At 41.9% G+C, this 23350-nt stretch overlaps 1 long non-coding RNA gene across 3 annotated transcripts in view; it reads left to right on the top strand.

Moving 5' to 3' along the window:
- Nucleotides 1-3561: 3561 nt before the first annotated feature.
- The window catches only part of LOC142248955 (uncharacterized), a 447867-nt gene continuing 428078 nt past the window's right edge, over nucleotides 3562-23350 (top strand). For 2 of the 3 annotated variants that reach the window (XR_012724967.1, XR_012724966.1), the window contains exons 1-2: nucleotides 3562-3703; nucleotides 15589-15723. This is a non-coding gene — a long non-coding RNA (uncharacterized LOC142248955). The remainder of the gene's footprint in view (nucleotides 3704-15588; nucleotides 15724-23350) is intronic. The other variant, XR_012724968.1, reaches the window with a different exon arrangement.

Below are 23350 nucleotides of genomic sequence, written 5' to 3'. Positions count from 1 at the left end.
TCATACGGAAGAACTCATCCTTTTGCAAGTGCGTCTCCTGTAATAAAGCAATATCAACCTTAAGCTTCTTGAGATGACGTAGTATCATATTTCGTTTGTGCGGCGATCTGAGTCCCTTAACATTCCACGTAATGAGCTTAACCATAATCCCCAAAATCAACAGTTCCTTTTTCAGGCCGTGTCGCATGGATTCCCCAACTCTCTTCCCCTCCCCTCCCCTCCCCCAACTGTATATAACCCCTCCCATCCCCAACTTTACAAATACAATTAACGTCTTCCATTTTTTCTGAGATGATTGAGACTCCTTTCAAACCCCTGCTTCAACTCAAGCTCTCCATGAAGCCACCCCACTAAGTCACCTCTCCCCCTCTATTGGCTATTAACTCCTTGCCCCTAAACAGCCTTTATAAATTTATCAACCTTCTAAAACCGTCATTAAGAGAAGAAAAAGAGAGAGAGAAGAAGGAAAAAAAAAAAAGCATTAGTAAATGATAAAAGGGAAAAAGTGATAAGCATGAAAAAGAGAGAGAGAAAAAGGGAGCGAAAGAAAAAGAGATAGAGAAGAAAGAGAGAAGGAGGTAGGCGAGACTTTAGAGAGTTAAGGCACATTTGTCACCATACGGCTCCATTCAGCATTCTCAAATTAAGTCCTTGTCTTGCCTGCTTGTTCATGAGCTGCTGCCTCTTCCTCCTCTTTTCCCAGCTGAAGTCGCCATATGTTTGCAGGATCTGCATGTTTCGGATCAGTGAAAGTCCCTTCTTTTCCATTCCTCTCCTGTCGCCGTGTCCTCCCGTCCTGTAGTATCTCTCGCTCCGCCTCTGAAGGATCCCGAAAAGTCTTTGTGACCCCATCTTCTCCTCTTACTCTTAGTATTGCTGGGTATAAAAGCTGAAATTTAATGTTTTTGTGATAGAGGGCAGTGCAGATCTGGCTAAATGCTTTTCTTTTTCGTGTGACTTCTGCCGAATAGTCGCCAAATAATAGAATCTTGTGTCCCTGAATGCATAGTGCCTGTTTCCTATTCCTGAAGGCCCGTAGAATTTCTTCTTTATCTTTGTATTCCAGGTATTTTATAATAACCTGTCTTGCTCTGGACATTTCACCTTGCTTGGGGGTATTATCATTGTTACTGTGACCATCTCTTTGCTCCCTTATGGGTCCCACTCTGTGCGCTCTTTCTACACGGCAGCTATGTGGTAAGCCTAAAGCCTGGGGTAATTCTTTTTCACAGATTGAGTCCAAATATTTTGTTGTCACTGTCTCAGGCAGACCCACCAGCCTTAAATTATTTCTCCTAGATCTGTTTTCGAGATCTTCTATTTTATCCTTCATAAGCTGAGCATTAGTGTTTAGCTCCTTAAATCTGCCCTCCAATCTTGTCAGATTTTCTTCAGCATCAGATACTCTTTGCTCTACCTCTGTCAGTCTCATATCATGGTGCTCCACATCCTCCTGCAGCGCAGCCAAAGCCTCCTTCACTGAGGTTGCTATTGCCTCTCTGATTTCTGCTGTCAGATGATCTGCCACTTCTTTTGCCAGCCTTTTGTAATCCATCTCATATCTTTCCCCTAAGCCCAATGTCTCTGTACCACTCTGCATACTCTGAATTCTTCTGTTATCTTGGCCCCCTGCACATTGCTGCAGCAGCCCTTGTGGTTCCTCTCCCTCCTCCCCCTCCTTCCCCCTCACTGTGGGTGCCATGTTATCTGCACTCACCCCTTCCTTCCTCTGCTCTGCTCTGGGCTTGAATGGTGTTCCTCCACTTCTGAGGAGATAACGATCCATGCACTGACAGCTGGTAATTCAGTGCAGCCTTTATATGTTGGTCTAGGGTGCTATTTGTTTCTGTAGGTCGCTGTATATTGCAGGGGCTGTATGGAGCTGCTCCTTCTCCCTCCTCACATCTCAGCGCAGGAACAGGAAGTCAGGGACACCTATTAAATCTATCACACCTGACACAAAAGATAAGTTATTTATTTCATGCCTGAGTTGTTAATATTGTGAAGGCACTAAAACTTACCAATAACTAGAAATGTGGTTCACTGCATAATTTTTAGCAGACTCTAAAAGTGCCAAGACTTTTTTTTACCTAGTTCACTAGCAAATTTACAGCAGGCAGTACTAGCTAACAATACCTAGAAATATGGTTGACTGAGGAATTTTGAGCAAGCAATGTAAAGTGCCAAGATATTTTTAGCTAGTTCAGTAGCAAATTGACAGCAGGCAGTACTAACTAACAATACCTAGAAATATGATTGACTGCATAATTTTGAGCAGGCAATCAACACTGCCAAAACCTTTTTACCTAAGTTACTTGCAAATTTACAGCAGGCAGTACTAACTAACAATACCTAGAAATGGTATTGACTGCGTAATTTTGAGCAAGCAATGAAAACTGCCAAGAGCTTTTTACTCAGTTCACTAGCAAATTTACAGCAGGCAGTACTAACTAACAATACCTAGAAATGGGATTGACTGCTTAAGTGTGAGAAGGCAATGAAAAATGACAAGACTTTTGTTACCTAGTTCACTGCAAATTTACAGCAGGCGGTACTAAATAACAATACCTATAAATGTGATTGACTGTGTAATTTTGGGCAGGCAGTGAAAACAGCCAAGACCTTTTTACCTAGTTCAGTAGCAAATTTACGTCAGGCACTACTAACTAACGATACTTAAAAATGTGATTGACTGGCTAATTTGGAGCAGGCTGTAATAAGTAGCAATAGCTATTTAGAGCCTTCACTGGGAACTCTTTACCTGGCACTGACAGGTAGCTATCCCTATTTCTATCATTAAATGCCGGTTTGTGGGCACACAGATTTCCCTACAATGCACATGTCTATTTTCCTATTTATCTCAACTAGCTATCACTAAACCCCCTAGCTAAGCTAACTGTCTAGCAGCCCTGCCAGCAGCATAGGTGGCAGCAACTTCCCTAACGTTTCAAATTCACAACATGGCGACAGTGCCGCATTTCCGCATTTTATATGTAGATGGACATGTGACTTAGGCAGCCAATGACACTAGCCCTTGTGTCTGAACCTTGTGGATGTTTGCTGCACCGTGAATGGCTTCAGGAACATCCACAAATAAAGTTAAGCCAAAAAAAATGGCGCCTCGCGCATCTGGCTTCTCCCGAGTCCCCACCACTCCACTCTTTAAACACATCCCCCATTCATCACACAGCACCACTATCCTATCCAGAAGCATAACATGTTATTAGAAAAGCATTTTTTTTAAAACACAACCACTGATAAAACAAAACCGAACATTGCTGACTTTTGGGAACAGTGCTCTGGTTACCGAGCCCAAACCAAACAGGCTAAGGCTTGTACCGAAATTAAAATTGGCAAACCTTTATCGAACAGGTTTTCTCATCTCTAATAATGAAAGCCTTATGTAGAGCATGAATAATCATGAGCTGTGCACTGATTATAAAACCAATACTATAAATATTTATGTTCAAAATATCCAATTGAGATGATGTATGAATAAGGGTGTCAATGTATAAAAGAAGAAAATTACTTTGTTGTTTCAGCATTCCTTGAAGCGTGCTGAAAGTGTAAATTCTCTCACCTTGTTGTAATCTTCTTGAAGACTCTGACTCCTGAGTGATATTCCACAACATTTTTTGGTGACCCTGACGTGATCCCAAAGCTTGAACTCCAGATCTCTCCTTGCTGACAGCATGACCATCAGGTAAAATTACTCTGTTTCCTCGGAGCAGAAAATTCTCGCCAACCAGGCATCCAGAGAGATAGAAATTTAAAACTCTTCAAGCTCTACGAGGATAAATATATTGAGTCTGTGTTGTGCTATTAAAACTTTATAATTCAAAAGTATCATAGAAGAAAAACAAATGCGTTTCAGATGCAAGCATACTGTTATGAACGTACTCACACTCTGAGACGGGTAACAGAAGTGAGACAGGACTAACTAGGTGAAACGCAGCACCTGCACCCAACTGGTTCCTGTACAGATTAGGAAATACCCAAATAACACAACTAACAACACCTCCTCTGACCTGCCACCCTGAAAGACCGTCAAGGGGTTTCTCGTATCTCCTGAGGAAGCAGAGGGAAGGCTGCAAAACAATCCTAACAAAGGGAGAGAAGCAAGCCAGTAGAAATGAGTACTCAGGGTGAGACACTTACACACATACATGAAGGAGAGATGTAGGGGAAATAAAAAGAACCAAGAAATATAATAGAAATAGAATTCTCCCAGACACTCAAATAAATAGAAAAAGAAAAGCTGCCAGGAGAAGAAATAACTCGCAGCTCCTCTGTAGGGAAAACAACTGGGGTTTACCATGCAAGATAAATCCGTAAATAAGGGGCTGGAATTCGAACCACATATCCACCTGGAAATATATAAAGACCAACCAAATTATAATTACTGTGGAGATAAATGAAGTATGAAAAACCTGACACAATACCACATTATAAAAATATATTTCTTTATTCATAAATTAACATAAATAAAACTATCAGACATGTACGACAGTGCTTGGTGCAAGTGAACGAATATCCGTACTGATGGAGCACAGGGAAATAAATCAATACGTAGATTAATATAGATATGGCCGAGGGAATATGGGTAGGACAGATATAATGCCTACATAAATACACCCTGCTTTTACCCTTTCTGACAACGGAGGATATCCTAATTTATTGGATATCCCCCGCTCACCAATAACTGGCCCTAGCTCGCCCTGACCTCCACTAGCAAGATACCACCACCACACGAACCCCACATGTTAAACTTGTGACATAGAACAGGACAAACACAAACACAATGGACAAAGTGAAGAACTGTGATTCGATAAAAACAGTTCGATATATTTTTGCAAGATGATGGCCTACTGTCCCCTATAGAAATTAATACATAGAGAGTATGATTTCAGGTAAACTCTTGCTAATAATTGTGTAAATATATAGGTCAAAGAGAGGGGGCATTAAACCATGCACTACTCCTCTCTGTTATCCTGTCATCAAACTTGGTTCACATTATAGAGTCTGACAGGCAACCTGATGTCTCCTAATTGCTCAGCCAGGGTCGGGCATTGGCTGATTCATTTCCATTTTCTATCCAATCCTGCAGAAGTTAATTCCTGTAGATTGGTGTGCAGCTCCTGGGAGTTCAGGTTGCTGATTACCACCCACAGCCGTCTCCTTCCTATTTAACGGATGGAAGTCTGTTTCTCTGAGCCGATAATAGCTTCATCATAACTCCAGCGATTCCGGTCTTTGTGGTGATCCAGTTTTTGGTGACCTGTCGTTTGCTATTTGAGTAGTGTGGAAGTTCCCCTGTTGTGCATTTACTTTCTTCCTTTTTTTTCTTTATTCCCTCTGTACACGTATAGTCTCTCCATGTTTGAATGCATGTGTACGCGTTTTGTTTCTCCATTATCCGTGTCGTTTTCGTGACGGTTTTGTTACTGTGTTTTCCAGCCCGTCCCAAGTGTGGGGAAGAGGGAGAGTAAGATCAGGGCTCAGACAGGAGTCAGGGTCACGCTGAGGAGCTCAGACCTCGCTACCACCAAGCATACTTCTGAGATAAGGGACAGTGTAGGGTCTCTCATTTAAGGGTCAGTCTAGGAGCCAAATGTAGAGTAGATAAGAGGGAAAACTTTCAGCTCACCCGAGTAGATGCTGTGACGACATGGACTCTCATGGGTTAAAGTTTCTTAACATTCAGCCAGACTATTGTTCTTATGTGTGCTAAGTCATGTTTTCTTAGCTATTGCTCTCCAGACTTTTCCAGTAATCATTGTATTGTAGTTGTGTATTGATAATGTAATTACCTTAGTAGCCATTGTCTAGTCGGTGACTTGCTGACTCCATGTAGATATACTGAGTCTTTCTATGCACATCATTTAAATGACCATTATATATGCAGCTTGAAATTCATCCAATGGGAGAAGCAATCTTGTCCAACCAATCGGTGAGGACGCAGTGTATCCTAAGGGAAGGTTATGGCTATAAAAGGGACTTCTTTAAGCCACCAGGGTTGATGAAGGTTGTTGGATGCTAATGGATCCAGTCTAAACTCTTTGGAGCTGACTAGAGGATCAGGATATCTTATGGCTTCAATCTAGGGCCTCCGGTTCCGGTTGGAGACCATATCCACAGCCTAGGGATTTCGACTCCGGCTGCCAGGATTGTAACATCAAACCAGGACTACCTAAGGAGGACACTCAGGTTGGGACAGTTCAGTCACCTGCTACAGACTTTGCAGACCTCACACAGCTTCCTGAATCTGGCATTATTCCTTTCTCGGTGGGTGCCCGCCAAAAGCGGGGTGCTGCTGGATTGGAGTAAATAGCCCTGGAACCTCTGAGGCATGGACATTCTAAATCCCTGGTGAGCCAGCGGAAGGGTGAGACTCTGTTGCCTGATACATTTTTGTTTTGCTGGTTATGTGTTATGTGCCGTTAATTGTTTGGGGATCCAATAAAGTCTAATTATTGTGGTTCCCTCACCCTGTGTTGTCTGAGTAGTGTTACTCCCACGGTTAAGGAGGCCGGCGTTCAGTTGGGATGAGCCCTGAGACACGCTGTCTTTCTAAAGGCGGCGGGTTTTAGTGGACGAGAGCACCCACTGAGCCCCGTGTCTCCACAGATGCATTTCAGGACTTTGTGGAGTGCCCGCGGTCCACCGGACAGGCAGAGGCAGGTCCGAACTCAGAAGCCAAGGGAAGGAGTGGGAGGGATCCAGCACCGATCCAGTATGATAAAATCCAAAAAACTTTATTAGGTCATTTTAAAAGTTATTAAAGTACAAAATGTTCCATGCTGACGCCAAAGAATGGATACTTGTCACGTTTCAGACTCAGAAAATAAAAACACAGTCCTTAATCATAAGCGATTCATAATCATAACTTTTATTTTCTCCCCCCTCCCCCAAACACACATCCCCTCAGTAAATACATTTTATCAGGCCCTTATAATATACAGCCCCCCTCACACACATCCCCTCAGTACATACATGTTATCAGGTCCTTATAATATACAGCTCCCCTCCCCCACACACATCCCCTCAGTACATACATGTTATCAGGTCCTTATAATATCCAGCTCCCCTCCCCCACACACACACACATCCCCTCAGAACATACATGTTATCAGGCCCTTATAATATATAGCTTCCTATCCCCCCACACACATCCCCTCAGTACATACATGTTATCAGGTCCTTATAATATGTAGCCCCCTCCCCCCACACACACATTCCCTCATTACATACATGTTATCAGGCCCTCACACTGCACAGTAATGGATACTGCCACATGTCACCACAGTAACTCTCTCCCCTCCCTCACTGCACATGATCTTAGATACTCTCTGCATCTTACCACCAGTCCAGAGCTTCGTGTGCAGCAGGAGGGAATCACAGGTAGCAGAGGAAGAGGGAGGCGGAGCCAGCACTGAGCCCCACACAGGTCCTGGAGGAACAGCAGGAAATCCTTTGCAAACAGTTAGGACCTAAACCTCGTGACACGACCAAGCCACTATATTTAAAGGGGCAGTGTCACTGATACAATTGATAGTATTGTAGCTTCGAGTGGGCCCCCTCTGAGCATGGAGCCCGGGGCAACCGCACCGTCTGCCCCCCCCCCCGCTCACAGCACATCATATATTAGGTCAGTGACGTAGTTATTCCTACTAAATTTCATATATTAAATTTTAAGTACATCTTAGCACATACAGAGGCCATTGTATTTTTTTTTTGTTTGGTATTGTTTTTATGAATAATTATGTAGATAGATAGGAAATTACCTTTATTCCTCCCGGCAGCATTCAACTTCCAGTCATTGGGGTGGTACAGATGCGGATTCAGTCACTAATCTGTGTGTAGCGAGCATCAACTGTACCCACATCCCCAGCACTGACTAACAATTTATTCTGCATACTGAGCAGTGATTGTATTTGCGTTGTCGCGACCCCTATGACTGGAAGCTGAACGCTGCCAAGAGGAATAAAGTTAATTTCCTCTCGACAGTGGGGCTTTAAGTGCGAACGCCAGGAAAGTTCAGAATGCTATTAACCTGCAGGTTACTAGCGTTTTTTCACATGACAGCACCTGGCCACCTGTGTGGGGGGTGAACTGTTCTTAATTAGGCCAGATGTATTGATTCATTGTTTAATAAATCAAGAGTAGTTAGCCATTGTTTCATAACAGACAATATGGCTCCAGTCAGTCTGACAAGTGTGAATTGCCTCAGTCCCTTTGACTACATCAATCAGAGGAAAATTGTGCAGTCAGATTGAACTAGCAATGAATGCGAGAACAGCCATCTCCCTCCAATCCTGTAAGATACAATACCCTGAAATGAGAACTTAGTATAAAAAGGGCCTTGTTTCTGTCACTAGATTCATATTCTACAGGACTTCAGCATAGGATGCACGTTTCCAGCTGAGGATCACAGAACTGCTTCACTTCATTTGTTCTACAGAACTTCAGCCTAGGGTCCATGGTTCCAGCTGGAGGATTACAGAACTGCTTCACTGCTCAACTCTGAGCCTACAAATTCACTTGGAGAACCCATATTGGAACAATTCAGTTGCCTGGTTACATATCTTGCTGTGATCGGTCAGCATCCTAAGCTTGTCGCTGTCTTCTCTCAGTGGGTGCCCACCAAAAGCGGGGTGTTACTGGCTGGGATAGTTGGCCCTGGAAGCCTCAAAGACTCTAATTCCTGGCGGGCCAGCAGAAGAGCAAAACTCGCTTGTACCATCTTGAGTTCTTGTTGGGAATGTATGATATGTTTTTGCCTGTTGGTGAAGCAATAAAGTCTTACCAATGTGTGGTTCCCTCACCCTGTGTTGTTTGAGTAGTGTTCTGCCCACGGGGAAGGAGTGTGGGCGTTCAATGGGATGAGCCCTGATCTGATCAGTCTTTCTGAAGACAGCCAGGCCAGCGGACAAGAGCACCCCCTGACCGTTGTGTCTCTGCAACAGGTTCCCTTTAAAATTTGCTTTCTGAAAAAATAAAAAAACCTTATGGTCACAGTTTTATCTAAAGAGACTGCAGAGGTAACTGTCACTCCCAAGCTGTAGTGCTTAAGAGGCTCAAAGGTCGATTTGTCAGATAAAAATAATGGCCAGTGTGAACATTTTCTTGTACAGTGCTTGTATACAAACTTATTCTAATTCATTTCTTTTGGTTTTCTTTCTGATTTTTTTTCAGTTATACAAAACAAAGATGTGGCCTCCCATTCTTTGAGCTGGACATTAATTTTAGGGCGCGCTCACACGAATCGTATGATTCGCACGAGTCTCGCATTGTATCACCCGTTGTGGCTGCACACTCTCCGGAAAGGAGCGTCTCAGCTGCATAGAAATACATGCAGCTGACCCGCTCCTGTCAGAGAGTGTGTGGCCGTGCCGAGTGATGCAATCCAATACTCGTGCGAGTCATACAGCTCGTGTGAGCGCGCCCTAGTATAATTTCCCATGGCTGGGTGTCCATTTTCCGCCATGGTTCTGCTTAGTTCTTATTTCACATTTCACTAGATATATGGTAAGGTTTTACATATTAGATGCTAAGACCATCCCGAAATAGGTCACCTTGATATGGTGGGATGCCTTTTATCTTTTTGTTTTGTTTTTTAATCAAAATAATGTTAACTAAGTACCCTATTTAATTATTTAATTTACATGCACTATTGCTATTTATTTACTTATTTTATGGTATCTTGCTGATTTTTACTTTGCTTTTTTCTTGGGTGTCACATGACAGGTTCCCTTTAACATTTGTTTTCTGAAAAAATAAGTATCTCTATAGCGACTGCAGAGGCAGCGGTCACACCTGAGCTCTGCTACCAAGGCCAGTATTAAGTGGGGGCAAACTGCACAATTTCCCAGGGCCCCCATTCCTCTTGGGGCCCCCATTGTCTACAACAAGAGCTACATTGATAATATATCATTAAAAACATACAAAATACACATATCTGGTATAGCTGTGCTTGTAAAAGTCTGATCTACCAAAATACTCCATAACAACAAGGGTTACACTTATTTTATGACCAAACAGAAAAAAAGTTTATAAAACATAACTTTTAATAAATGTATTTAAAAGTTTAAAAACACATTGAAAAATATTAATAATGGTGAGAGAGTGAGACTCTACGGGCAAAATATCCGAAGAGAGAAAATACATTACTACAAATGCATTTGGTGAAACACATGGGTCAATAATAACCCTGTTATGCCCTAGTATTGCCTACCTAGCAATGGAGGGTATGACACCCGAAACATTTATGGTACCCCCATTCACTGACGGGACTCCCTGGATAGCTCTATTACGTGCCTACACTCACTCCAAAAGAATATAGGACAAGTTAGTGATAAAGTGAATAAATATAAAATCAGTTTCTCATCTTTGAGACATGGGGTGGTATAGAGGCTGTTTATGGAGAGGGGTGGTGTAGAAAATGTATTATGGAGAGGGGCGGTGTGTGTGGGGGATATTATACCAAGGGTAAATGTATGTGGTGGATATAATACAGAGAGGCAGTGTGTGTGGTGGATATTATACAGAGAGGTAGTGTGTGGGAGAGATATTATACAGAGAGGTAGTGTGTGGGAGAGATATTATATAGAGTAGCAGAGTGTTTTGGGGGATATTAAACATAGGGACAGTGTGGGAGAGATATTATGGAGAGGGGCGGTGTAGAGGGTCTATTATGTAGAGGGGCATTGTAAGGGGTGTATTATGGAAAGAAACGGAGCAGAAAGTGTGTTATGGAGAGGGTCAGTGTGTGTGGGAGATATTGTACAGAGACAGTGTGTGTGGGAGAGATTATACAGAAGGGAAGAGTGTGTGGGGGATATTATACATAGTGGCAGTGTGGGAGAGATATTATGGAGAGGGGAGGTGTAAAGGGTGTATTATGGAGAGAGGCGGTGTTGAGGGTGTATTATGGAGAGGGGCGGTGTAGAGGGTGTATTATGGAAAGAGGCGGTGTAGCAGGTGTAATATGGAGAGGGGCGGTGTGTGGGAAATATTATACATTATACAGAGAGGGAGTGTGTGGGAGAGATATTATACAGAAGGGTAGAGTGTTTGGGGGGATATTATACATAGGGGTAGTGTGGGAGAGATTATGTAGAGGGGCAAGAGGGAAATACTTCAGTTTCTCATTTTCTGGAACAACTTCAAGGGTGCTAACACTTTTGGCCATGACTGTGTGTGCATATATATATATGTATTTCCAAAAGTAGCGGCGGGACCTTGGAAGGTTTGAAGGGAAAAGGCGGAGCTGGGGTGGAGCCTGAGCAAAGTCTGAAGGGGGCCCAAAAATGTTGCCAGTATGGGGCACTGAAATTACTACTGGCAGCCATTTATAAATCCTGACAGTGCAGACGAGCGTTCACAGGTGTAAACAGGTCGACAGCCGCCCAACGAACAAGTACAATGCTGCTCATTCATGGGGTTATGGGATTGTTTATTGCAGAACAAAAATCATTGCTCTCAGCATCAAATCGCCCGATGAAAATTGCAGAAGATATCACGATACTGTAGGGGACAGATTCATCTACTAGTGATTTTTCTGTGTCCACTCGTCTTCCTCATTCTTTGTAAGAAGGCCAGAAACAAGTGTCGACAGACAGAATATTGTCAAGTGTGCTTATTTACCAGTCTAAACTCAATATATGTAAATGTAACCTAAATACGTGTAATGGTGCAATATGTCAGCATTTAGGGCTGTACTTTAAACTTTGTCTAAAAAAGGCCCTGTGTGATGCTTGAGGGTTGCAAGGGTTCATTTATCAGATAAGAAGCCCAGTGTATTATAAATGGTAAATCAGCCCCAGGAGCTTCCAGTGCTACGTATCCTGTTGCTTTATAGATTACATCGAGCCTCTGTGAGATCAGCACATGTCATACATGTAATTTCTTGTGTTTTCTAAGTGCTGTCCTGATATTATTTCCTTGTAGACAGTGCTCCGGTCACAAGCTTTATTTTCTATGACTGTACCCATATCTACAGCTGCCACTTGTGCGCCTTGTAATAAGCATGTAATTAGAGGATGGGTGAATTGTCTCTATACTGTGTCATCAGGTGATTACTTAGCAACATTTACATACATTTCTGTATAAGAATATTGATGAGATTACTAAGAAATCTTAAGGAGGACACTGAGTCTATTTCAGTTTATCTATCAAGCAATGTATAGAACATTTCTTCCTGCGTCTAACATCAGCAGTAGAGCTCTACAAGATGAACCAAGAGCTAAGGGTAAAGGCACAAGTGCCAGCATTTCTGAGGTTTTCTTGTTCGATATTTTTGTCAGAAAATTCACAGATCACTACAGTGCCAACATTATGGATGAATTGTGAACAGGGGGCGGACATATCATTGGTGCCACCTGTGCGGCCACACAGAGTCCCAAGAGGTAAGGAGTAGAGATGAGCCACCACCCTAGTGTTCGAGTTCGGTTCGGTTCATTGAACGGCGGGTGTGTTCGACGAACGTTCGTCGAACACTTTCAAACACCATTGAAAACAATGGCAGGCAAACACAAACACATACAAACATGCAGAAACACGAACACACACACACATATTATGCTTACCTTACCTTCTGTTCCATCGCCAGCCTCCTGGGACTTGCAGTTCACCGATACAAGATGTTTATCAGGTAACCATTGCGACCGATGCCGGAACTTCCGCTGCCAGAGCGCTGACGTCAAAGGCAAGAGTCGCTTGCCTCTGATTGGACTGCGCGCTGCCTTTGAGTAGCGTCTGACTGAGGAAGTTCTTCCCTCGTCGCTATCATTACCCGATACACGTAGTTCGCCGCTACAGGATGTGTATCGGGTAACCATAGCGACCGATGACGAAACCTCCGCTGACAGAGCGCTGACGTCAAAGCAGATGCCACTTGCCTCTGATTGGCCAGCGCGCTGCCTTTGAGTAGTGTTTGACAGAGGAAGTTCCTCCCTCGTCGCTGTGGTCACCCGATACACGTAGTTCGCCACTACAGGATGTGTATCGGGTAACCATAGCAACCGATACCGAAACTTCCGCTGACAGAGCACTGACGTCAAAGGCAGGTGCCGCTTGCCTCAGATTGGCCAGTGCGCTGCCTTTGAGTAGCGTTTGACAGTGAAAGTTCTTCCCTCGTCGCTATGATTACCCGATACACGTAGTTCGCCTCTACAGGATGTGTATTGGGTAACCATAGCTACCGATGCCGGAACTTCCTCCCTCTGTCAGATGCTACTCAAAGGCAGCGCGCTGGCCAATCAGAGGCAAGCGGCTCCTGCCTTTGACGTCAGCGCTCTGGCAGCGGAAGTTCCGGCATCGGTCGCTATGGTTACCTGATAAACATCTTGTACCGGTGAACTGCAAGTCCCAGGAGGCCGGCGATGGAACGGAAGGTAAGGTGAGCATAATATGTATGTGTGCGTGTATGTTTGTGTGTGTTTGTGCGTGTGTGAAATGGCACAATAGGGGACCAGGATGGGACATTTAACAAATTGTGGAAGGAATTGTCTGCAATGCAATGATTTCCTATGGGAAATCTTGCTTTGCTAAACGAGTAACTTGGTTAACAAGCACAGTCCCAGAACGGATTGTTCTCGTTAACCAAGGTTCCACTGTATTAGGCTATGTGCGCACTTACCGGATTTTGCCGCGGATTTTTTTGCGGTTTTGCTGCGTGTTTCGCTGCAGAAAATGTTCATAACATCTCTGCAGTGAGTCACCAGCAAAACCTATGGGAAAAAAAAATCCTGTGCGCACAATGCGGAATTTGACAGCTGCATGTTTTGCTGCGGGATTCCCGCAGCAAAAACAATTGCATGTCAATTCTTTTCCGCACGTCGCTGCGGGATTTCACTCCATTGACTCCAATGTAATCGTGAAATCCCGCAGGGAATAACGCAGGGAAGTGATGTCATTACAGGAAGAGGAAGCAAAGCAGAGAGTAAACACACACATCACAGACACAGACACACACAGACATCACAGACATAGAACACAGACACAGACACATAGAACACACATAGAAAACAAAGCACGTGGGCTCCGCTGTATATTTACCGTCCAGCCGAGGTAAGCACAAAGCGGCGGCCCGGTATTCTCAGGCTGGGGAGGGAGAGGGGCAGGGTTAATGTCCCCCGCCTCACTCCCCCTCCCGCAGCCGAGAATATCAGCCGCAGCTGCCCCGGGACTGTCGCATGCATTATGCGGCAGTACCGGCGTGTCCCCGGCTCTTCCTGCCGCCGTGTAGCAGTGGCAGTCAGGGTAATACAAGGAGTTAATGGTGGCGGATCACCGCCATTAACTCCAGGCTTGATCATGGCAGCGTCTATGTGACAGCTGACATGATCAACCCGTAAGTAAAGTGAAAAAAACACACAGAAAAATCCTTTATTTTAAATAAAACACAAACAAGCCTCGTTCACCCTTTTATTAACCCCTCCCGAAACAAAGCTCCAGCGTAATCTACAGCTCCAGCATAATCCACAGCTCCTGCACTGCTTACATCCAGCCGCGACTGACACAGACACTGCTGAATGCAGCCTAGCAGCGAGACAGCAGAGGTAATTACCGGTCATTTCCCACGGCCGGTAATGTGAACTCACTGCCGACCGTGGGAAATGCAGCGATCTGTCCTCTATCTATCTATCTATCTATCTATCCCTCTATCTATTCTTCTGTCTCTTTATCTATCTATCTACTATCTAAGAAGGAAATGATTTTTTTTTTATTTTTTTTTCAATGTGCTTTATTGCATTGAATGCAATAAAGCACATGTACCAACCCGCACACGGCAAAACCAATACCGCGGTAAAACCGCAGCAAACCACGGCAAACCGCATGTGGTTTTCGGGTGCGGTTTGCCGCGTTTTTTACTGCGGGTGCGGTAATCTTTCAGTGCCTGCGGAATTTTCTTGAGAAAATTCCATTTTCCAGTGCGCACATAGCCTTACTGTGAAAAGCCAGTTACGCTTTTGGTGATCAAACCGTTCGATTTGAACACCGCTCATCTCTAGTAAGGAGGCCACATCCACCTCCAAACAGGGGCAATTTTGCATTTTTATGAACTCTTGGGCTGCAAAGGGCCCATATATTCTTCTTGCACAGGGGCCCCTTTCTGTCTGTGTCTGCCAGTGTTGTGAACAAACCTTATCCACAAATTGACCTTTATCTTTAACGCCAGTAAAATTAATAGAAAATATATGAGTTGCTTGGAAAACTGCAAAAAAAAATTACCAAATTAAAAAATTACACTTTTTTTGTGAATTAGTCTAAATAAAATGCTTCTATAAGATGGGCGGTCTCAACCAGTCTTACCTTACAAAGATTACTCTATAGTTGAGGGGCAACTAGAGGCTCCCTTTAATTGCAAGTAACTCAAGGTGCAAATTTGATCGTTATTTAGCGTATATAAGATTGTTGGTGCGGTCTATACATTCAATAAAGCAGGACTGTTCTGATCTGAGGTGTCCGTCCTGCAGTCCCAGCGCTTTATCCCGACTTCCAATACTCAGTTCACTCCTATATCTTCATCATTTTCTGCTCTCATGTACATAAATTAACAATTCTCTTCTTTTATGGTTTCCACAGGAATCATACCCCCGACCTCTATCTTTGCAGAAAGACGCTAACGCTATGAGACACAACTTACATTGATTAGCATGAGAGAATTTGGTAATTTTGAAGCTGTATTGCAAGCAATGAACTCAGAAGCAAATTGAGCAGGTACATAGAGATAAATCTGTGCATAGCAGGGTATCTTTTATTCTAGAGGTGATTAAAAAGTCAATTTTTTTTGTTTCTATAAAATTACTAAAAAATAATTGCAGAATAATGTAATTTTCCATGGAGATGAACACACAACCTCTAACATTGGAAGAAGTAGCTATAGCTAAGAGCCACAGGCTGCAGTGACAGAACTGGGTGAATTTTGTATAGTTCAAGCTCCATTGCAAACACCAAACCCACAGACAGGTTATACTGGTACATAAGAAATACATGTGGGCTAACCTGTGTATTTCTATGTCCCTGTATTCTTGAGGGAAAATAAGTCAGTTTTTTTTGTAGTATAAAAATATTAATAAGGAAAAACAATTACAATAATGTCATTTTTGTAATGACATTATTGTATCTTGCTCATCTCTAGCCATCGCGCTCATCTCTTCACATTAACCACCTCTCCAATACACACAGGCAAATAAATCAAACTATAAATGTCTATAAATTAAGTTATGTTTAATAATGAAAAATCAAACAGAGAAAAAGTATTAAACACAGTTACTGAAATGTATTTAATACTTCCTACAACAGCCTTTGTTGGTTATGATAACTTCAAGACACCTCCTGCATAAAGAAACTAGTCGCCCACATTGCTCAGGTGGGATTTTGGTCCATTCTTCCACACAAACACCCTTCAAATCTTAAAGGTCAAGTGGGCTCCATCTATTAACTCTGAGCTTTAGTTCCTTCAAAAAATGTTCTAGTGTATTCATGTCAGGTGATCGGCTCGGCCATTCAAGCAGCTTTATTTTCTTTCTCTGAAAATAATTGAGATTTTTCTTGGCTGTGTGTTTGGGATTATTGTCTTGATGAAATGTGCACTCTCATTTTAACTTATCATCATTTTATATCGCAGATTTGTATCACTCATAGTTCAATTACATGAAGTTTTCCAATGCCGTATGTTGAAAAACAGCCCCACACCATGATGTTCCCACTTCCAAACTTCACTGTTGTTGATGCTTTGGAGGAGGTTTGCCTTTTGCCCTCCAAACATTGTGTCTATTATGATATTCATAGAATTCAATCTTGGTCTCATCTGACCAGACTATATTCTCCCAGTATTTCACACGCTTGTCTAAATGTTCTTGAGCAAACTTTACATGCGCTTGAACATGCTTTTTGCTCAGCAATGGAGTCCTCCATGGTGAGCATGCGTACAGGCCTTGGAGAGTGAGTGCATTACTTGTTCTCTGTGAAACAAGTGTACCTGCTGATTTCCGGTCTTTTTGTAGATCTACGCAGGTGTTAAATTGCTCTTAGACAACTGTTCTGATAATTACTTTCATTACTCTGTCTGAAATCTTGCAATAACCACATGGTCATGTCTGGTTTATGGTGAAATGATGTTCTTTCCACTTCCAGGTGGCCCTAACAATGCTCACTGGAACCTTCAGTAGTTTAGATATTATTCTATAACCAATGCAATCAGTATACTTTGCAACAAAAAGGTTGCAAAGGTCTTGAGACAGCTCACTGGTTTTACCCATCATCAGATCTTTCTTGTGTGGCTATTTGGTAATAAGACTCATTTTTATAGGCCATCAGTTGAACCAGCTGATATTATTTTTCACTAAGTGGCATGATTGCTTTTTAGTTACTGATAGATTTCAATTATCATCATGACTTTCCAAGACCTTTTACTCCTCTCTTTCTTCATGTATTTAATACTTTGTTCCTGTGCCATTTTTCATTATTATACTTAACGTAATTCATGGATATCTATGTTTTGATTTATTTGCCTTTGTGAATAGAATGGGTTGTTACTGACTTCAAGTCAATAGCTTAGAAACATATTTACTTAGAAAATTGGTGACATGTTCAATACTTATTTCATCCTCTGTATTTGGTGTTCCTGTAATTGTAACGACCTGTACAACACAGCTATCAGATTACTTGTAGTGATCAGTAAATGCCATAAAAATGGCGTGATTGTTTAATAAAAATACAATGCTGAGTCTGCGTGCACACGTAGCATAACTGCTCTGTTTTTTGTTCTGGTTTTTTTTTGTTCTGCTTTTTTCTGCACGTTTTCTGCAGATGTCTGCACCACAAGGCACAATAACAATCTTCTTTGATTATTGTGTGTTTGTTGAGTTTTTTTTGTGCTTTGTCCCCCTTGTTTTATGCTTTTTTTGGTGCAGCTGCTTTTTTATTGCTTTTTTAACAGTTTAGAAAAGCTTTGATTCTGCGCTTATATATGCAACAGCGTTTTTTTACATGCTGTTTTTCAAACTCCCCATAGAATCGATAGAGCAAAAACGCAATAATGCCTCGCAGTTCAGCAGTGTGATTAGACTCACCAAAAGCAGAGTTTTCATGAAATCACATCCACTTTGCTTGGCTATTTAGGCCATGGAACTGTTGTTTATTTTTGCTGCTTTTTTTTGCACATAAATTTTTACTGTGGCAAAGCAAATTAGATGTGATTTCATGAATGTTTTTTCCTCTAGAGGCTTCAATGTGAATCCACCCAAAAAATGAATGTAGAAAATTGCATCTACTTTTTTAAGTACAGAATCAAGTTTTTTTTGTATTATAAAAACACAAAAATGTTAGCAAAAAATAAATAACTTCTGATATAGAAGGGTTAAATAGTTTCTCTATTTCTTTATTAAAGATATTTTATTTCATTAGTAAGTATATCTGGTGGTAGTTCATAGTCATAGAGCCTTCGGAATAAGAGACAAGCTCAAAGATTATTATTGTCTCTAAATGTTCTTCTTATCTTCTTCTTATCTCATATGCATGACTCTACATTTTTGTTTTGCTAAAACTTAAAGGTGGCTTTACACACTGCAACATCGCAAACGACATCGCTGTAACGTCACCGGTTTTGTGACGTTACAGCGACCTCCCCAGCGACATTGCAGTGTGTGAAACCTATCAGCGACCTGGCCCCTGCTGTGAAGTTGTGATCGCTACAAATCGTTCAGGACCATTCCTAGGTCCTTTGTTTCCCGCTGTGCAGCATGCATCGCTAGAAAGTTTCAGTGTGTAAAGGGGACTTTACAGCGACTTCCCTTTCAAAAAGCTGCTTTACAACGTCCCCAACAACCAGCTAGGTCACTCTGCAGGTCCGGATCGCTGTTGCGTCGTTGGCCAGGTTTGCCTGTTTGACAGCTCACCAGAGACTTTGTAGCGATATCGGCCAGGTTGGGATCGCTGGTGGGATCGCTAGAAAGTTTCAGTGTGTAAAATTAGCCTTAAGGTCATATGAGCAACTTGTAAAGTCCAGCTAGAAGCCTTATTTGCAATATCACATTGATCTGTAAATCGTATAAATAAACTGTACCTTAGCTAAATAAACAGAAAATTGATCATGCTCACATGGATGCAGGTCTTTTTCTCCGAGCGCTCGATCTTGATTAGGTCTGAAGAGGCCTAATTCAGAGGACCTCACTGGTGATCCCATAAGCTGACTTGTGACAAAACAGAACAGCTACAACACTTCGCTCCAAGAAGACTCAGGTAGAGGAACAGCAACAAACAACAATCTTTCTTCATATGAATACAAGCCAACTACTTGCATCCAAGCCCTGTATAGGAATATAACTCTATCACAATCAAATATCAAGGGAAATGTGGGTATTTAAAGACACAAGGGGATGTGATGATTGGCAGCTGAAAGGTAAGGATATTGGCAGGGTCTTAAAAGGAAAGGGATTAACATGAAGTAGAGAAGATATATAGAATACCATTTAGGCAATGTGCGCACTTTGCGTCAAGGTAGTTGCAGTTCTAACTGCATCCTCTGGCAGAAATTGTCTTTGTCAAATTTGGTGTTGACCACAAAAACGCTATAAATATAGCCGCGTTTTTACCGCGATTTACATGCTTTGTCAGTGCTTAAAGTCAGATACGTTTTGACTACAAATACACTACTAAATAAAGTTTAAACATTCAAACACTTTGAAAAAAACGGAAAAAAAAGATAACAAATATTAATATTAAAATCATATAAAAAATGGCTTATTTTATAAAAAGGATAACTGTGTGCTAATATTTATGCATACAATTACATTTATTTATTGATTTTCATACATTTATTTGTCGGACTATGTATGTGTGTAAAGGGACATATCATGCCATTAATATTTTGTCAAAAACGCATGCATTTAATTGGTCCAAAAAGCATATTTTCAGCATCAAAAAAGCATGTAAAACGCTAGAATTTTGAAGTAGATTGTGTTTTGAAAGTTCACATTGACTACAATCTTAGCAAAACACTGCCAAAATGGCAAAAACAGTTGACATGTTGCTTCTTTAAACGCTGAGTTTTTGCCAAAATTTCTGCAACTAAAACGCTGCGTTTTTAACAGCATTGTGCGCACAAGAAATCCCTATTTCCCATAGACTTTGCTTGAAAATTAAAACGCATGCTTTTTGGCATTAAAACGCTGCAGTTCAAAACGCTGCGGAAACGCAGGTAAAAACGCAAAGTGCGCACACAGCCTTAGGCTATGTGCGCACTTTGCGTCGAGGTAGTTACAGTTGTAAACGCATCCTCTGGCAGAAATGGTATTTGCCAAAGTTGCTTTTGACCACAAAAACGCTATAAATACGATTGCGTTTTTACCGCGTTTTGGACGCGATTTACATGCTTTCTCATTGCTTAAAGTCAGATGCGTTTTGATGACAAATACACTGCTAAATAAAGTTTTAACATTCAAACACTATGAAAAAATGGGGAAAAAATGATAACAAATATCATGATTAAAATCATAAATAAAATAGCTGATTTTATTAAAATGATAAATATTTGTTAATATTTGTCTAAAATAACGTTAAATTAATGTTTTTCTTAATTTGAGTTGTAGGACTATGTGTGTGTGTAAAGGGACATATCATTCCTTTAATATAATGTCAAAAATGCAGGCAATTAAATTGTCAAACACACTTGTTTTCTGCATCCAAAAAGCATGTAAACTGCTGGGATTTTGATTTAGGATGCGTTTTGCATCTTCTCATTGACTCTAATGTTATCAAAACGCTGCCAAAATGGCAAAAACAATTGACATGTTGCTTCTTTAAACGCTAAGTTTTTGCCCAAAATCTGCAAATTAAACGCAGCGTCTGAACTGCATAGTGTGCACAACAAAACCCTATTTCCCATAGGCATTGCTGGAAAATCAAAACGCATGCATTTTGGCATTAAAACGCTGCAGTTCAAAATGCTGCGGAAACGCAGGTAAAAACGGAAAGTGCGCACATAGCCTTACACAGCAGGAAGAATAGAATGTCAGGGAGCAGTTTGTGCAACCAAACGCTGCGTCCTTCTATGGCCAGATACCACAGGACTGTGTCGACTGTGACAATATGATTGTGGGTGCCCACCTACTTTTTGATGTGTTACACTTGAACAATTTTACATATTGTGCAGCACATGTGTGAATGTGGTTATAATGTCTTACGGAGTTGTACCAAGCTTAGTTTCTACTACATGGTCATGTCCCGTACTTCTCACTTTATGGGTGACAAGATACAAGCAGTAACTTATGAATATTTTCTGTTTATACAGCAATTGTTGGCTCTCATTCAGGGCTCCGCCACACATCCGTGAAAACCACGTCCGTGTAAAATGGGCCGTTTTTCGGGTCCGTTTTCCGTTTTCTAGGTCCGTTTTTATGGTATGTGTGGCCTGCGTGTGTATCCCGTATGCTAGCCGTATGTGCGTGTGGAATGTCCGTGTGTGCGTGAGTGAAATAACTGACATGTGTGTGTGTTGTCCGTGTGAAATGTACGTGTGTGATGCAAAATGTCGTTACTACATGTCGGAAGACAGAGTAGCGGGATGAGAATGAACTCGGGTGAACTTCACCCGACTTCATAGTCATGCCGCGGCTCTGTCTTTGTGCCGTGTACTGATTAGCGGTCACCTGTGAAGGATTCACCGGTGACCGCTAATGCCCCGAGTGACTGAAGTGTCCCCCCCTCTCTCATACTCACCGATCCCCGATCAACGGCGCTGCACGGCATTCACACTGCTCCGGCGGCTTTTTCTAATTTGAAAAAGCCGGCCGCTCATTAAACAATCTCGTATTCCCTGCTTTCTCTCCCCACCGGCGCCTGTGATTGGTTGCAATCACACACGCCCACCACGCTGAGTGACAGCTTTCTCACTGCACCCAATCACAGCAGCCGGTGGGCGTGTCTATACTGTGCAGTGAAATAAATAAATAAATAATTAAAAAAAACGGCGTGCGGTCCCCCCCCATTTTAATACCAGCCAGATAAAGCCATACGGCTGAAGGCTGGTATTCTCAGGATGGGGAGCTCCACGTTATGGGGAGCCCCCCAGCCTAACAATATCAGTCAGCAGCCGCCCAGAATTGCCGCATACATTATATGCGACAGTTCTGGGGCTGTACCCGGCTGTTCCCGATTTACCCTGGTACGTTGGCAAATCGGGGTAATAAGGAGTTATTGGCAGCCCATAGCTGCCAATAAGTCCTAGATTAATCATGTCAGGCGTCTCCCCGAGATTCCTTCCATGATTAATCTGTAAGTGAGTTAAAAAACACACACACCCGAAAAATCCTTTATTAGAAATAAAAACCACAAACAAATTCCCTCATTACCAATTTATTAAGCCCAACAAAGCCCTCCATGTCCGGCGTAATCCACGGCGGCCGTGTCTCCAGTATACACGGAAACGGACCAAACACGCACGTGTTTCACGGATGTGTGTTTCAGGCCTCACACAGATTATATAAAGAGGTCAGTGAAAAGTTTGTGTGTGTATTATGAGTGAACCATCAGCATAATGAGCTATAGTAGAGTATAATATTGCATAGTACCTGGAAAATGTTAATAAGGAGGAATGAAATGTTATTAGAGGTAATAGCAGGCAATAATGTTGGAGAAATAGGCAGCTTCTGTTTTAGGTTCCGTTGACTTTTATGGATCTATATTGATTCCTTGTGAGGCTAGGGCCCCACTTTGCGTTTCCACCTGCGCTTCAGGTGCTTTTTTTGGTCCGTTTTGAGAAGCACCTTTTGCCGGCCAAAATGCTTGCGTTTCCATTTCCCATTAAAATCAATCGCAAATGTGATTTTTCCGACCCCACTTTGCGTTTTTAAACGCATCTGCGAATTTGCATATTTTGTGGAAAAAAACATGCGTTCAAAAAAGCAACATGTCAATTGTTTTTGCCATTTTGGGTGCATTTTGCTAACATTGAAATCAATGAGAAATGGCAAAAACCAAGAATCCTCCAAATTCCTGCGTTTAACCTGGTTTTTTGTTGCAGAAAACATGCGTTTTGGACTTCATAAACGCATGTTTTTTGGACATCAAAATAATGATTTCATATGTCCCTTTACACACACACATAGTCCGACCAATAAAATTAAAAACAATATTATTTATTGCTAATTTTTCGTTAAATATCGAATTAACGCAAAAAATTAATGATATAAATATATTTCCATTATTTTAGTTTAAATTATAGATTTGTTTAACTTTTTTCCTTTTTTTCATTCTGTTTGACTGCTTAAACTTTATTTAGCTGTGTCTTGATGTTCAAAACGCATCTTTCAAAACGCAAGTGGAAAAGCATGTAAAAAGCGCT

Source organism: Anomaloglossus baeobatrachus, chromosome 8 (assembly GCF_048569485.1).
Source record: "Anomaloglossus baeobatrachus isolate aAnoBae1 chromosome 8, aAnoBae1.hap1, whole genome shotgun sequence".
Lineage (NCBI taxonomy): Eukaryota > Metazoa > Chordata > Amphibia > Anura > Aromobatidae > Anomaloglossus > Anomaloglossus baeobatrachus.
The sequence above is the reverse complement of the archived record's forward strand: the minus strand, read 5'-3'. Positions and strand labels throughout refer to the sequence as shown.